Below are 13,695 nucleotides of genomic sequence, written 5' to 3' on the forward strand. Positions count from 1 at the left end.
GAGCTGCCTGCATAGAGTGTGTGTGTGAGGAAGTCCATGGATTGGTCAATCGGAGCACACTGGGCTCACAGGGAGGGGGGGGCAAGAGCTGCAACGAGCCGTTTAGTGGAGAGAGTGAATACAGGTAGTTTACAGAGATGCTGTATGCCAAACAATGTGAGTTTGGAAAATTGCACAGTATAAATCTATTCTAGTAGGGTTAGACCTCAACAATGGAATTATGATCAGTGGAAATGGCCATGACATGTGACCTTTAACATTCTAGAATTCTAATTCAACATTCTAAAATTCTAATTCAACATTCTAGAATTCTAATTCAACATTCTAGAATTTTAATTCAACATTCTAGAATTCTAATTCAACATTCTAGAATTTGTATTCAACATTCTAGAATTCTTATTCAACAATCTAGAATTCCACCAAAGTTGTCCTGGAAAACTGTCCGACACCTCAGGAGGGGGAAGCAGGGAACCATCCAAGCTGTGTACAGTAAGGATGGGACGTTGTTGACCTCAACTGATGGAGTGTTAGGGCGTTGGAAGGAACACTTTGAGGAACTCCTGAACCCGACAACTCCGCCCTCTATGTTGAGCCGCTCCTCCTTCGCGTCGAAAGGAGCCAGTTGAGGTGGTTCGGGCACCTAGTTAGGATGCCACCTGGGCGCCTCCCTAGGGAGGTGTTCCAGGCACGTCCAGCTGGGAAGATACCAAGGGGTAGACCTAGGACCAGGTGGAGGGATTATATCTCTTCGCTGGCCTGGGAGCGCCTTGGGATCCCCCAGTCAGAGCTGGTTGATGTCGCCAGGGAAAAGAAAGTTTGGGGCTCTCTGCTGGAACTGCTACCCCTGCGACCTGACCACGGATAAGTGGGAGAAGATGGATGGATGGATGGATGGATTCTAGAATTCTAATTCAACATTCTAGAATTCTAATTCAACATTCTAGAATCCTAATTTAACATTCTAGAATTCTAATTCAACATTCTAGAATTATAATTCAACATTCTAGAATTCTAATTCAACATTCTAGAATTTGTATTCAACATTCTAGAATTTTAATTCAACATTCTAGAATTCTAATTCAACATTCTAGAATTCTAATTCAACATTCTAGAATTTGTATTCAACATTCTAGAATCCTAATTTAACATTCTAGAATTCTAATTCAACATTCTAGAATTTGTATTCAACATTCTAGAAATGTAATTCAACATTCTAGAATTCTAATTCAACATTCTAGAATTTGTATTCAACATTCTAGAATCCTAATTTAACATTCTAGAATTCTAATTCAACATTCTAGAATTCTAATTTAAAGGTCCCATGTCATGCTTTTCCAGTTATTGCCCATCCCCTTGTGTGTTATGAAGCTTTTTATGCATGTAAACGGTGTGCAGAGTCAAAACCCTCAAAGTACACCCTGTAGCGAGTAAACTCTAACACAGAAAATACCTCCCCCAAAAGCCTCGTTGGAGATTTCTCAGTTTCCATTGTTTACTTCCTGCCCCGTGTGACGTGGCTGCACCGTGCAACGTCACTTCTTCTGCTGATTGGTCCAAATTGACCAATCCACGGACTTCCTCACACACTCAGTGCTGCAGGCAGCTCAGCTGATTTCTCCTCCCTGCTGCAGGCTGATAACAGACCGTTGGGATCGCGGCAAAATTCTCTCTGCAGACCCATTCTCACATCGTTTATCAACTTTTTTCTTACTCAATATCAAGCCACACTTATTGTTTTTACTTCGGCTGTGACTTTGTGCGTGCTCAGGGTGAGTTTGGCTGTGTTTGGCTGTGTATCGCTAAACAAGGAAACAACACCTCCACGGAGCTTAGCGCGATTCACAACGTGAAACAATCGGACGTTGTGAATCGCACTGAGCTCCGTGGAGGTGTGATTTCCTTGTTTAGCGAACAATAAGTGTGGCTTGATATTGAGTAAGAAAAAGGTTGATAAACGCTGTGAGAATGGGTCTGCAGAGAGAATTTCGCCGCGATCCCAACTGTTATCAGCCTGCAGCAGGGAGGAGAAACCAGCTGAGCTGCCTGCATAGAGTGTGTGTGTGAGGAAGTCCATGGATTGGTCAATCGGAGCACACTGGGCTCACAGGGAGGGGGGGGGCAAGAGCTGCAACGAGCCGTTTAGTGGAGAGAGTGAATACACGTAGTTTACAGAGATGCTGTATGCCAAACAATGTGAGTTTGGAAAATTGCACAGTATAAATCTATTCTAGTAGGGTTAGACCTCAACAATGGAGTTATGATCAGTGGAAATGGCCATGACATGTGACCTTTAACATTCTAGAATTCTAATTCAACATTCTAGAATTTGTATTCAACATTCTAGAATTCTAATTCAACATTCTAGAATTTGTATTCAACATTCTAGAATTCTAATTCAACATTCTAGAATTTGTATTCAACATTCTAGAATTCTTATTCAACATTCTAAAATTCTAATTCAACATTCTAGAATTCTAATTCAACATTCTAGAATTTGTATTCAACATTCTAGAATTTTAATTCAACATTCTAGAATTCTAATTCAACATTCTAGAATTTGTATTCAACATTCTAGAATTCTTATTCAACAATCTAAAATTCGAATTCAACATTCTAGAATTTGTATTCAACATTCTAGAATTCCACCAAAGTTGTTCTGGAAAACTGTCCGACACCTCAGGAGGGGGAAGCAGGGAACCATCCAAGCTGTGTACAGTAAGGATGGGACGTTGTTGACCTCAACTGATGGAGTGTTAGGGTGTTGGAAGGAACACTTTGAGGAACTCCTGAACCCGACAACTCCGCCCTCTATGTTGAGCCGCTCCTCCTTCGCGTCGAAAGGAGCCAGTTGAGGTGGTTCGGGCACCTAGTTAGGATGCCACCTGGGCGCCTCCCTAGGGAGGTGTTCCAGGCACGTCCAGCTGGGAAGAGACCAAGGGGTAGACCTAGGACCAGGTGGAGGGATTATATCTCTTCGCTGGCCTGGGAGCGCCTTGGGATCCCCCAGTCAGAGCTGGTTGATGTCGCCAGGGAAAAGAAAGTTTGGGGCTCTCTGCTGGAACTGCTACCCCCGCAACCCGACCACGGATAAGTGGGAGAAGATGGATGGATGGATGGATTCTAGAATTCTAATTCAACATTCTAGAATTTGAATTCAACATTCTAGAATTTGAATTCAACATTATGGAACTTTAAATCAACATTCTAGAATCCTAATTTAACATTCTAGAATTCTAATTCAACATTCTAGAATTCTAATTCAACATTCTAGAATCCTAATTTAACATTCTAGAATTCTAATTCAACATTCTAGAATTCTAATTCAACATTCTAGAATTTTAATTCAACATTCTAGAATTCTAATTCAACATTCTAGAATTCTAATTCAACATTCTAGAATTTGTATTCAACATTCTAGAATTCTAATTCAACATTCTAGAATTCTAATTCAACATTCTAGAATTTGTATTCAACATTCTAGAATCCTAATTTAACATTCTAAAATTCTAATTCAACATTCTAGAATTCTAATTTAAAGGTCCCATGTCATGCTTTTCCGGTTATTGCCCGTCCCCTTGTGTGTTATGAAGCTTTTTATGCATGTAAACGGTGTGCAGAGTCAAAACCCTCAAAGTACACCCTGTAGCGAGTAAACTCTAACACAGAAAATACCTCCCCCAAAAGCCTCGTTGGAGATTTCTCAGTTTCCATTGTTTACTTCCTGCCCCGTGTGACGTGGCTGCACCGTGCAACGTCACTTCTTCTGCTGATTGGTCCAAATTGACCAATCCACGGACTTCCTCACACACTCAGTGCTGCAGGCAGCTCAGCTGATTTCTCCTCCCTGCTGCAGGCTGATAACAGACCGTTGAGATCGCGGCAAAATTCTCTCTGCAGACCCATTCTCACATCGTTTATCAACTTTTTTCTTACTCAATATCAAGCCACACTTATTGTTTTTACTTCGGCTGTGACTTTGTGCGTGCTCAGGGTGAGTTTGGCTGTGTTTGGCTGTGTATCGCTAAACAAGGAAACAACACCTCCACGGAGCTTAGCGCGATTCACAACGTGAAACAATCGGACGTTGTGAATCGCACTGAGCTCCGTGGAGGTGTGATTTCCTTGTTTAGCGAACAATAAGTGTGGCTTGATATTGAGTAAGAAAAAGGTTGATAAACGCTGTGAGAATGGGTCTGCAGAGAGAATTTCGCCGCGATCCCAACTGTTATCAGCCTGCAGCAGGGAGGAGAAATCAGCTGAGCTGCCTGCATAGAGTGTGTGTGTGAGGAAGTCCGTGGATTGGTCAATCGGAGCACACTGGGCTCACACGGATGGGGTGCAAGAGCTGCAACGAGCCGTTTAGTGGAGAGAGTGAATACACGTAGTTTACAGAGATGCTGTATGCCAAACAATGTGAGTTTGGAAAATTGCACAGTATAAATCTATTCTAGTAGGGTTAGACCTCAACAATGGAATTATGATCAGTGGAAATGGCCATGACATGTGATCTTTAACATTCTAGAATTCTAATTCAACATTCTAGAATTTGTATTCAACATTCTAGAATTCTTATTCAACAATCTAAAATTCTAATTCAACATTCTAGAATTCTAATTCAACATTCTAGAATTTGTATTCAACATTCTAGAATTCTTATTCAACATTCTAAAATTCTAATTCAACATTCTAGAATTCTAATTCAACATTCTAGAAGTCTTATTCAACATTCTAAAATTCTAATTCAACATTCTAGAATTCTAATTCAACATTCTAGAATTTGTATTTAACATTCTAGAATTTTAATTCAACATTCTAGAATTCTAATTCAACATTCTAGAATTTGTATTCAACATTCTAGAATTCCACCAAAGTTGTTCTGGAAAACTGTCCGACACCTCAGGAGGGGGAAGCAGGGAACCATCCAAGCTGTGTACAGTAAGGATGGGACGTTGTTGACCTCAACTGATGGAGTGTTAGGGCGTTGGAAGGAACACTTTGAGGAACTACTGAACCCGACAACTCCGACCTCTATGTTGAGCCGCTCCTCCTTCGCGTCGAAAGGAGCCAGTTGAGGTGGTTCGGGCACCTAGTTAGGATGCCACCTGGGCGCCTCCCTAGAGAGGTGTTCCAGGCACGTCCAGCTGGGAAGAGACCAAGGGGTAGACCTAGGACCAGGTGGAGGGATTATATCTCTTCGCTGGCCTGGGAGCGCCTTGGGATCCCCCAGTCAGAGCTGGTTGATGTCGCCAGGGAAAAGAAAGTTTGGGGCTCTCTGCTGGAACTGCTACCCCCGCGACCCGACCACGGATAAGTGGGAGAAGATGGATGGATGGATGGATTCTAGAATTCTAATTCAACATTCTAGAATTTGAATTCAACATTCTAGAATTTGAATTCAACATTATGGAACTTTAAATTAACATTCTAGAATTCTAAATCAACATTCTAGAATCCTAATTTAACATTCTAGAATTCTAATTCAACATTCTAGAATTCTAATTCAACATTCTAGAATTTGTATTCAACATTCTAGAATTTTAATTCAACATTCTAGAATTCTAATTCAACATTCTAGAATTCTAATTCAACATTCTAGAGTTTGTATTCAACATTCTAGAATCCTAATTTAACATTCTAGAATTCTAATTCAACATTCTAGAATTTGTATTCAACATTCTAGAATTTTAATTCAACATTCTAGAATTCTAATTCAACATTCTAGAATTTGTATTCAACATTCTAGAATTCTAATTCAACATTCTAGAATCCTAATTTAACATTCTAGAATTCTAATTCAACATTCTAGAATTCTAATTTAAAGGTCCCATGTCATGCTTTTCCGGTTATTGCCCGTCCCCTTGTGTGTTATGAAGCTTTTTATGCATGTAAACGGTGTGCAGAGTCAAAACCCTCAAAGTACACCCTGTAGCGAGTAAACTCTAACACAGAAAAGACCTCCCCCAAAAGCCTCGTTGGAAATTTCTCAGTTTCCATTGTTTACTTCCTGCCCCGTGTGACGTGGCTGCACCGTGCAACGTCACTTCTTCTGCTGATTGGTCCAAATTGACCAATCCACGGACTTCCTCACACACTCAGTGCTGCAGGCAGCTCAGCTGATTTCTCCTCCCTGCTGCAGGCTGATAACAGACTGTTGGGATCGCGTCAAAATTCTCTCTGCAGACCCATTCTCACATCGTTTATCAACTTTTTTCTTACTCAATATCAAGCCACACTTATTGTTTTTACTTCGGCTGTGACTTTGTGCGTGCTCAGGGTGAGTTTGGCTGTGTTTGGCTGTGTATCGCTAAACAAGGAAACAACACCTCCACGGAGCTTAGCGCGATTCACAACGTGAAACAATCGGACGTTGTGAATCGCACTGAGCTCCGCGGAGGTGTGATTTCCTTGTTTAGCGAACAATAAGTGTGGCTTGATATTGAGTAAGAAAAAGGTTGATAAATGCTGTGAGAATGGGTCTGCAGAGAGAATTTCGCCGCGATCCCAACTGTAATCAGCCTGCAGCAGGGAGGAGAAATCAGCTGAGCTGCCTGCATAGAGTGTGTGTGTGAGGAAGTCCATGGATTGGTCAATCGGAGCACACTGGGCTCACAGGGAGGGGGGGGGGCAAGAGCTGCAACGAGCCGTTTAGTGGAGAGAGTGAATACACGTAGTTTACAGAGATGCTGTATGCCAAACAATGTGAGTTTGGAAAATTGAACAGTATAAATCTATTCTAGTAGGGTTAGACCTCAACAATGGAATTATGATCAGTGGAAATGGCCATGACATGTGACCTTTAACATTCTAGAATTCTAATTCAACATTCTAGAATTTGTATTCAACATTCTAGAATTCTAATTCAACATTCTAGAATTTGTATTCAACATTCTAGAATTCTAATTCAACATTCTAAAATTCTAATTCAACATTCTAGAATTTGTATTCAACATTCTAGAATTCCACCAAAGTTGTTCTGGAAAACTGTCCGACACCTCAGGAGGGGGAAGCAGGGAACCATCCAAGCTGTGTACAGTAAGGATGGGACGTTGTTGACCTCAACTGATGGAGTGTTAGGGTGTTGGAAGGAACACTTTGAGGAACTCCTGAACCCGACAACTCCGCCCTCTATGTTGAGCCGCTCCTCCTTCGCGTCGAAAGGAGCCAGTTGAGGTGGTTCGGGCACCTAGTTAGGATGCCACCTGGGCGCCTCCCTAGGGAGGTGTTCCAGGCAAGTCCAGCTGGGAAGAGACCAAGGGGTAGACCTAGGACCAGGTGGAGGGATTATATCTCTTCGCTGGCCTGGGAGCGCCTTGGGATCCCCCAGTCAGAGCTGGTTGATGTCGCCAGGGAAAAGAAAGTTTGGGGCTCTCTGCTGGAACTGCTACCCCCGCGACCCGACCACGGATAAGTGGGAGAAAATGGATGGATGGATTGATTCTAGAATTCTAATTAAACATTCTAGAATTCTAATTCAACATTCTAGAATTTGTATTCAACATTCTAGAATTCTAATTCAACATTCTAGAATTTGTATTCAACATTCTAGAATTCTTATTCAACATTCTAAAATTCTAATTCAACATTCTAGAATTCTTATTCAACATTCTAGAATTTGTATTCAACATTCTAGAATTTTAATTCAACATTCTAGAATTCTAATTCAACATTCCAGAATTTGTATTCAACATTCTAGAATTCTTATTCAACATTCTAAAATTCTAATTCAACATTCTAGAATTTGTATTCAACATTCTAGAATTCTTATTCAACATTCTAAAATTCTAATTCAACATTCTAGAATTCTAATTCAACATTCTAGAATTTGTATTCAATATTCTAGAAGTCTTATTCAACATTCTAAAATTCTAATTCAACATTCTAGAATTCTAATTCAACATTCTAGAATTTGTATTCAACATTCTAGAATTTTAATTCAACATTCTAGAATTCTAATTCAACATTCTAGAATTTGTATTCAACATTCTAGAATTCTTATTCAACAATCTAAAATTCTAATTCAACATTCTAGAATTCTAAATCAACATTCTAGAATTTGTATTCAACATTCTAGAATTCCACCAAAGTTGTTCTGGAAAACTGTCCGACACCTCAGGAGGGGGAAGCAGGGAACCATCCAAGCTGTGTACAGTAAGGATGGGACGTTGTTGACCTCAACTGATGGAGTGTTAGGGCGTTGGAAGGAACACTTTGAGGAACTCCTGAACCCGACAACTCCGCCCTCTATGTTTAGCCGCTCCTCCTTCGCGTCGAAAGGAGCCAGTTGAGGTGGTTCGGGCACCTAGTTAGGATGCCACCTGGGCGCCTCCCTAGGGAGGTGTTCCAGGCACGTCCAGCTGGGAAGAGACCAAGGGGTAGACCTAGGACCAGGTGGAGGGATTATATCTCTTCGCTGGCCTGGGAGCGCCTTGGGATCCCCCAGTCAGAGCTGGTTGATGTCGCCAGGGAAAAGAAAGTTTGGGGCTCTCTGCTGGAACTGCTACCCCCGCGACCCGACCACGGATAAGTGGGAGAAGATGGATGGATGGATGGATTCTAGAATTCTAATTCAACATTCTAGAATTCTAATTCAACATTCTAGAATTCTAATTCAACATTCTAGAATTCTAATTCAACATTCTAGAATTTGTATTCAACATTCTAGAATTCTAATTCAACATTCTAGAATCCTAATTTAACATTCTAGAATTCTAATTCAACATTCTAGAATTCTAATTTAAAGGTCCCATGTCATGCTTTTCCGGTTATTGCCCGTCCCCTTGTGTGTTATGAAGCTTTTTATGCATGTAAACGGTGTGCAGAGTCAAAACCCTCAAAGTACACCCTGTAGCGAGTAAACTCTAACACAGAAAAGACCTCCCCCAAAAGCCTCGTTGGAGATTTCTCAGTTTCCATTGTTTACTTCCTGCCCCGTGTGACGTGGCTGCACCGTGCAACGTCACTTCTTCTGCTGATTGGTCCATATTGACCAATCCACGGACTTCCTCACACACTCAGTGCTGCAGGCAGCTCAGCTGATTTCTCCTCCCTGCTGCAGGCTGATAACAGACCGTTGGGATCGCGGCAAAATTCTCTCTGCAGACCCATTCTCACATCATTTATCAACTTTTTTCTTACTCAATATCAAGCCACACTTATTGTTTTTACTTCGGCTGTGACTTTGTGCGTGCTCAGGGTGAGTTTGGCTGTGTTTGGCTGTGTATCGCTAAACAAGGAAACAACACCTCCACGGAGCTTAGCGCGATTCACAACGTGAAACAATCGGACGTTGTGAATCGCACTGAGCTCCGTGGAGGTGTGATTTCTTTGTTTAGCGAACAATAAGTGTGGCTTGATATTGAGTAAGAAAAAGGTTGATAAATGCTGTGAGAATGGGTCTGCAGAGAGAATTTCGCCGCGATCCCAACTGTTATCAGCCTGCAGCAGGGAGGAGAAATCAGCTGAGCTGCCTGCATAGAGTGTGTGTGTGAGGAAGTCCATGGATTGGTCAATCGGAGCACACTGGGCTCACAGGGAGGGGGGGGCAAGAGCTGCAACGAGCCGTTTAGTGGAGAGAGTGAATACACGTAGTTTACAGAGATGCTGTATGCCAAACAATGTGAGTTTGGAAAATTGCACAGTATAAATCTATTCTAGTAGGGTTAGACCTCAACAATGGAATTATGATCAGTGGAAATGGCCATGACATGTGACCTTTAACATTCTAGAATTCTAATTCACCATTCTAGAATTTGTATTCAATATTCTAGAATTCTTATTCAACATTCTAAAATTCTAATTCAACATTCTAGAATTCTAATTCAACATTCTAGAATTTGTATTCAACATTCTAGAATTCTTATTCAACATTCTAAAATTCTAATTCAACATTCTAGAATTCTAATTCAACATTCTAGAATTTGTATTCAACATTCTAGAATTCTAATTCAACATTCTAGAATTTGTATTCAATATTCTAGAATTCTTATTCAACATTCTAAAATTCTAATTCAACATTCTAGAATTCTAATTCAACATTCTAGAATTTGTATTCAACATTCTAGAATTCTTATTCAACATTCTAAAATTCTAATTCAACATTCTAGAATTCTAATTCAACATTCTAGAATTTGTATTCAACATTCTAGAATTTTAATTCAACATTTTAGAATTCTAATTCAACATTCTAGAATTTGTATTCAACATTCTAGAATTTGTATTCAACATTCTAGAATTCTAATTCTACATTATGGAATTTTATATTAACATTCTAGAATTCATATTCAACATTCTAAAATTCTAATTCAACATTCTAGAATTTTAATTCAACATTCTAGAATTCTAATTCAACATTCTAGAATTCTAATTCAACATTCTAGAATTTGTATTCAACATTCTAGAATTCTAATTCAACATTCTAGAATTCTAATTCAACATTCTAGAATTTGTATTCAACATTCTAGAATTCTTATTCAACATTCTAAAATTCTAATTCAACATTCTAGAATTCTAATTCAACATTCTAGAATTTGTATTCAACATTCTAGAATTTGTATTCAACATTCTAGAATTCTAATTCAACATTCTAGAATTTGTATTCAACATTCTAGAATTCCACCAAAGTTGTTCTGGAAAACTGTCCGACACCTCAGGAGGGGGAAGCAGGGAACCATCCAAGCTGTGTACAGTAAGGATGGGACGTTGTTGACCTCAACTGATGGAGTGTTAGGGCGTTGGAAGGAACACTTTGAGGAACTCCTGAACCCGACAACTCCGCCCTCTATGTTTAGCCGCTCCTCCTTCGCGTCGAAAGGAGCCAGTTGAGGTGGTTCGGGCACCTAGTTAGGATGCCACCTGGGCGCCTCCCTAGGGAGGTGTTCCAGGCACGTCCAGCTGGGAAGAGACCAAGGGGTAGACCTAGGACCAGGTGGAGGGATTATATCTCTTCGCTGGCCTGGGAGCGCCTTGGGATCCCCCAGTCAGAGCTGGTTGATGTCGCCAGGGAAAAGAAAGTTTGGGGCTCTCTGCTGGAACTGCTACCCCCGCAACCCGACCACGGATAAGTGGGAGAAGATGGGTGGATGGATGGATTCTAGAACTCTAATTCAACATTCTAGAATTCTAATTCAACATTCTAGAATTTGTATTCAACATTCTAGAATTCTAATTCAACATTCTAGAATTCTAATTCAATATTCTAGAATTCTAATTCAACATTCTAGAATTCTAATTCTAATTCAACATTATGGAACTTTATATTAACATACTAGAATTTGTATTCAACATTCTAGAATTCTAATTCAACATTCTAGAATTCTAATTCAACATTCTAGAATTTGTATTCAACATTCTAGAATTCTAATTCAACATTCTAAAATTCTAATTCAACATTCTAGAATTCTAATTCAACATTCTGGAATTCTAATTCTACATTATGGAACTTTATATTAACATTCTAGAATTCGTATTCAACATTCTAGAATCCTAATTCAACATCTAGAATTCTAATTCAACATTATGGAACTTTAAATTAACATTCTAGAATTCTAATTCAACATTCTAGAATTCTAATTCTAATTCAACATTATGGAACTTTATATTAACATTCTAGAATTTGTATTCAACATTCTAGAATTCTAATTCAACATTCTAGAATCCTAATTTAACATTCTAGAATCCTAATTCAACATTCTAGAATTCTAATTCAACATTCTAGAATTCTAATTCTAATTCAACATGATGGAACTTTAAATGAACATTCTAGAATTTGTATTCAACATTCTAGAATTCTAATTCAACATTATGGAACTTTAAATGAACATTCTAGAATTCTAATTCAACATTCTAGAAGGTGGTGGATGGGGAGGAGGCGGGTGGCAGCATGAACACCTGAAATCACAGCTGACTGCAGGAGAGAGGAGTTAGGCTGCAGCACGGTGATTGGCTGCTGAGATTGAGGTGAATGTAATAGGTTAACAGAAAGCCCGTGGTTAGCTGATTATAAGCAGCTGCGGAGTGAATGTATACCAGTCTTCCTGAAAGAACTTGCGCTGAGCTTCATTTAGCAGACAAGCAACACTGGATCATAATTCAAATTTAAAAGTCAATATTTGGGCAGCATTTCACTTCCTTAAATAAAGACAATACACTTTGACTTTTAGGAATATACCAGATAATTACTGTAGAGTGTTTATGCAAATCTGTTGTCTCACTTTGAGAATGCACACACTGAAAAGGAATCGGTGAATGTCTGTCACAATTAACTAACCCTAACCACTCATCTCTTGTAAACCTCTCGATATTCATTAAATGTCTTCACTTTTTATCTTGCCTTCATCAAGGTGTTGTCATGTGGCTTGGAAAACAGAATACATACTTACATCTATGGAATGCAGAAATGTACATGAGAAATATGAATGATCAGAAATACAAAACATGTCACCTTACGGCCAACTTTCCTTAGTAGTACAGTAGTCTATCATCTGGGTAAAAAGGACACATCTCTTTTCTACCACATGTCATACTATTTTTGGGAACTCAAACAAAGGCCATACATGGTCTTTAAAAAGACTTATCCATATGTGGAACATTTCATGAAAATCAATACATGAAATATATAGGAATTTAGGAATTGATCCTAAAAGAGACACTCTTTTGTAAGCCACAGCAAGCTAAATGCAGAACTTCTGATAACGAACATGTGCTGGTTTTCACAAACATCCATCACCCCACAGCACTGATATCTCTGTCTGCAGGAGGTCGAAGGTCAAGGACATTAAGATTAAGTTCATCTCAGGATTCAAAACCAGACTTTGTATCTTGTTACAATATACAAATAACTGTTAGGTTTCTTTGTAGTTTCTCTCTTTAAGTTCCTCTCAGAGCTAATTCCTGAACGGCTCCACATCAGCAGCAGTAATTAGCCCCACCTCTGTGAGAGAGTAAAGATTGCAACATGTTTACCCGTTTAATTTGATATTGATCTGCCGGTTTGGTTTCTCTGGAAGATCAGGGTTTGTTTGTTTTATTCAGGAGGACACACCTTTATATATACAGTCTATGGGACACAGCAGCGTACAGGGATGATTAGTTATTATGGTGCCATTTGGGAGATGCTATAAATCATTGTTCCTTCTTTTCGTTCTACTTTCACTTTTTCCTGGTTATTGGTGTATTACTCTTTGTGTAAATGCATCCACTATATGCATTTAAAATGAATGAATCTATAAGATCATATACATTTAAAAAGAAAAAGTCATGTTCAGGGTTCGTGAACTGAAGGCTCACACTTGTGTAACATTCATACTGGACCCCGATTAGCTTCGAGCTAGTTGAGATGTTCTTGTGTGTGAAAGACTTTCGAGGGGATATCAGAAAAGACAAAAAACTTAATTTACAATTAGCAAAACACACTTTTGAGTGGACGGACATTAATGCATGTTACAATAATAACTGCGCAGATATGGATTCAGTGTCTTGTATATTTCAATGTTTACTCAAAGAAGATGGTGGCTGCTGGTGGACAGGTGTGGGGGTTGATCCTGTATTTCCTGTTGCTGGTGGCCACTGGTTTTTCTGAAGAAGTTACTATATGCTACAGAAAAGTTTTTAATCAGCTGTTTTATGGATGTTTTTCTTGTATGGCTTTTTAAATAGAGATAAAAACAGACACTAAATTACATTTGAGATAAAGTTTGA

The sequence above is a fragment of the Pseudochaenichthys georgianus genome, chromosome 1, assembly GCF_902827115.2.
Source record: "Pseudochaenichthys georgianus chromosome 1, fPseGeo1.2, whole genome shotgun sequence".
NCBI classification, from domain to species: Eukaryota; Metazoa; Chordata; class Actinopteri; order Perciformes; family Channichthyidae; genus Pseudochaenichthys; species Pseudochaenichthys georgianus.